We start from the raw sequence: 4,380 nt of genomic DNA on the forward strand, positions 1-4,380 counted from the left end.
CCTGGAAGCCGGCGCGTTCGCCCCGGGCCCCTTTCCCAGGGCTGGAGAACACCCTGCGGCCGCAGACGCCGCCGGGCCCCCTTGCGCCGCGTGCCCGCACGCCCTGCCCTCGGCTGCCCTCTCCCTGGCGCTGCTCCCGCGGGAAGCTCCAGTTGCCTCTCCCCTGGCGGCCCGACGGCGGCCCCCCTCAGGACCATCTGTTTTCGGGGCGTGTCCGGAAGAGATTCACGATCGCTAAGAAATGACGGGCAGGCCGGCGCCGCGGCGGCTCGCGCCTGTAAGCGCAGCCCTTGGGAAGCCTAGCGGATTGTTTGAGCCCAGGAGGTCGGCGTCAACCTGGGCGACGGAGCGAGACCAATTCTCTACCCGCTCCCCCCCCCCAAAAAGAAAGAAAGAAATCAAACAATTAGCCGGACTTGGTGTCGCCCACCTGTGGTCCCAGCCACTTTGGAGGCTGAGGTGTGGGATCGCCTGAGACCGGGAGGCAGAGGCAGGGGTAAGCAATGATTGTGCCGCTGCACTCCCGAGTGGCACTCCAGCCTGAACAGCAGAGACCCCGACTCAAAAAAAAAAAAAAAGAGAGAGAGAGAAAGAAAAAGAAATGAAAGAAATGGCAGGGGACCAACCCTTCAGAGGTAGACGGAAGCCTCAAGCCTGAGGAATGAGGAGGGATATCTGGTTACTGCTAACTCAGCATGAAAACTGCAGACAGACAACCACCCCAGTACAATACCACTGAGTTCCAGAGTCGCTCGTGGGTCACTTGTGTCACTCCTGTATAAAGCATGCTGAGAAACTCACACTGAGGTCAAGCGGGTAATTTTAATAGGTTCCTATTCCACCAATGACTTGCTTCGGTCCGATGTGGAGTTAAGCCACCAGAAGCAGTCGAAGGTCACTTTGAATTGGGGTAGGATATTTTGTGGAAGTTCGGGATTTAAATTACGGCAGAGATGGTATGTTAATACTTCTTGCACGTTTATGTCCCTCCATACACGCGAGCTAGGAATAGTGTCCTGATCCATTGTGAGGTGTCCTTAACATTCTTATTAGACTCAAATCAATGGTGCAGCAATTGTTTTCCACTTTTAGACCTGCAAGATTTTTAGGTCTATTTGTTTGTTCCCTCGAAGGCTTCCTGTCTGTCTTACAGTGCTTCATTCCCATGGTTTTGATACTTGAACCTTAGGATGCTGGGTACCTACCTATCCAGCAGTCCTGGACACCATCCTGGGTTCAGGGAAAGAATAGTGAACAACTGACCGCAGATGTTAGGTGCTGCGTCATTCTAAGCATTTTTCATAAACAACTTGATAGTTTTCATTGGGTGTTGTCTTATACCAGAAAATTAAATGTGAAAGCACATTTGAACCCAAAATATTGACAATGACCAGTGTCAATAAATGTAATCCTTTTTTTAAAGATTCGTGTTTGTACAAAGTGAGTATACTTAAAATTTTAAACCCATCTATATTGATTGGATTATCTGTAATAAAATAAAAGCCATTCATAAAGTATAATTAAATAGAGCAAAAAAATATATAACTACTTACACAGGAAAAAAATGTATGCCACCAACTTACCATCTATGTGACTATGGAAGAGTCTCTTAACTACCCATGCTGGGTGTGTCTTGTTATCATTGTTTTTCGTGGCCCTAGCATCATGTCTGTCACATAGTAGGGACCCAATAAATAATGCTCACTGACACAGATGTGAGGATTAAATAAGGAAACGTGTGTTAAATACTTAATGAAGTGTCTATTTCAGAGAGGGCAAATTTGTTTCTAAATGACTCCTTAAGTATTGACTTAAAGTTTGTGTTTTATTTTGTGTAAGTCTTTTATTTCTCCAAAATAAGAGACAGTAGCTTATTTGAAAACCACCAAAACTCAACACAAACATTTTTTGGTTTACTCCAAGGGAAGCCCATAGATTTTGGGGACTCTTTCTCTCTTGGGTCTTACTCCTTATTAAGAAAATGGAGTGTAACAAGGCTTCCCAAAAGCTTTTCTTTGGAATGCTAGTCATTTGTTCAACAGTTATTTTTGAGCTCTTAAAATGTGTTAGGCAATGTAATTGGCATATGGCTTTGAGTAGTCAATAAATACACATTGTTCCTGTTTCAATTTAGTAATGTTATGAGAGATGAATTGAGGAAGAACAAAAAGTATGGGTGCTTTGGTTGCAAGCCACAGAAAATTCTCTGCCCAATTTAAGCACAAGCCTTTAATAGAAGAATATCAGGAACTCCAAGAATTGATGGGAAGCCTATCCAGATAACCAGGCTAGGAAGCCAGTAGGCTTGACAACAATTCCAGAGGGCACAGAAGCAGTGACAACAGGATCAAGTCGTGGCAGGAGCGTTATGATCAGGTGTCTCCCATTACTGAAATGGGTGAGCCCTAATCAATTGCTCTTAGTACTCCCAATTCAGTTTCCATCTCCCAGTTGTCCTAACCTGGATCACTGGCATCTCTCTCTACTGAGATAGAATGGGGACCCCTGATCACAGCCCCACTAGATTTAAGAAAAAAAAGCAGACCCTGGGTGGTTCGAAAATAGTATACGGGATGGCAGGGAGACAAAAAATCCTGGAATTATTTTTTGGAGGATGAGCCCCTTTGAATACAAGCTTCCCCTGCTAGGTATGTGTTCTAGGAACCCATGGGCATCAGTATACCAGCTAGCGTTGTTGTGAGAAGCCATGTTTGATTTTAGTGAATTAATGTTACTCTTTTTGGAGATTCTTTCAACACGTTTGCCAATTTCATGATGGGTGATTTACAAGCACACCTGCCCACACTAAAAATGACATGACTTCCATGCCCCACCCTCCCTGTTCACTGTATCTCATGCCGAGTGGTTTTTTGGTTTGTTTGTTTCCGCAGGCGAATAAAGTCTTCAAAGGAAAACATTTTGCCATTGTGGAAGAGGTGAAACAAAAAACTGCAGAAGCACTAAAAGGCATCAACATTGACGAGTTCAAAAACTATTTTCAGCAATTGGAAAAAGTTTCTTGACAGGTGTATTGCATCAAACAGAGAGTACTTTGAAGATGACTGAAGTTTAAACACGTAGGAATAAATACACAATTTTTAATAAATCAATTCCTGGATTTTGGGGAACGCTGGGGTGGCCGTGAGCGTGCTACTGCACTCCAGCCTGGGCAACGGAGTGAAACTCCAACTCAAAACAAAAAAAAAAAACTTTGATGTCTACATTTTCTCTGCCACATTCTCTAATATCAAATGCTGTTGTTGCTTTCAGTCTAATTCAACCTCATTGGTTAGACACATAATGGGAACTTAGTAAAAATGTACTGTACTGAATAGAAAATAGTCCCTACCCATAAGGGCAACCCATATATATATATATATGTAGGCAACATAGCATGTATATTCACTATAGGTAATAGGATGCCAGGCTTAATAAGTTGGGAAAACACTGAAAACTGGATCCCTGTCACGTTGGCATATTAAGTACTCTGAACTCTTACGTTAAAGAAATCTCTTTCACTTTCTTAAACAAGTATTTAATGTTTGGTTGAGGGTGGAGTACTTTTTTCGTTTTTTCTGCTTACCTCCTAACATACTTAGGGAAGTGTTTGGGAACACGAAAAATTTTGGCAGCATTTTTTCCCATCTTTCATCAGCTTGTCTCTAGATGAAAATATAACAATATAGTATAAATCTAGTGTTACCATATGCTTTCACAAAATCTGTATTTTTTAACAGTTCTGGGAGAATCAGAGAGTTGAAACTGTCTCTAGACAGATCAGATTTCAATCTAAAACTACATTATGAAAGGGAGCTACTGCATAGTTTCTTATTCGGCTCCAGAGCAAACACCTGATAGCTGCCTCCTCTCACTGCAAGTGAGGAAGAGATGCCGTTCTTAGTGCCAGTGTCATGGTTTTCTGCCACAAACCAGTAGTGACATTAAGGAATCACTGAGCCATATTTCTAATTACTATACTTTCGGAGAGAACAGAACAATGTTAATTATGCCAAAACCAAAATTGGTTTTTGGCTGATATTCTCTAGTTTTCAAGTAGAAAACAAAAAACTCTAGCTAATGCCTCAGTTTATTCAATGACCTGTGGGTATGTTTTGTAGCTAATTCAGTATATTCATCAGGAGCCAGAGTCATTCAAAACTAGTGCCAGAACATTGTTGCTGTTAAAATCTTTTATGTCGGCAGGGCTCAGTGGCTCAGCCTGTAATCCCAGCACTTTGGGAGGCCAAGGCCAGTGGATTGCCTGAACCCGCGGGTTCAAGACCAGCCTGGGCAACTTGGTAAGACCTTGTCTCTACAATACATCAAAAATTAGCCGAGCATGGTAGCGCGTGCCTATAGTTCTGGCTGCTTGGAAGGCTG

The sequence above is a fragment of the Carlito syrichta genome, unplaced genomic scaffold, assembly GCF_000164805.1.
Source record: "Carlito syrichta isolate Samal-C Ts95f unplaced genomic scaffold, Tarsius_syrichta-2.0.1 Scaffold305646, whole genome shotgun sequence".
NCBI lineage: Eukaryota > Metazoa > Chordata > Mammalia > Primates > Tarsiidae > Carlito > Carlito syrichta.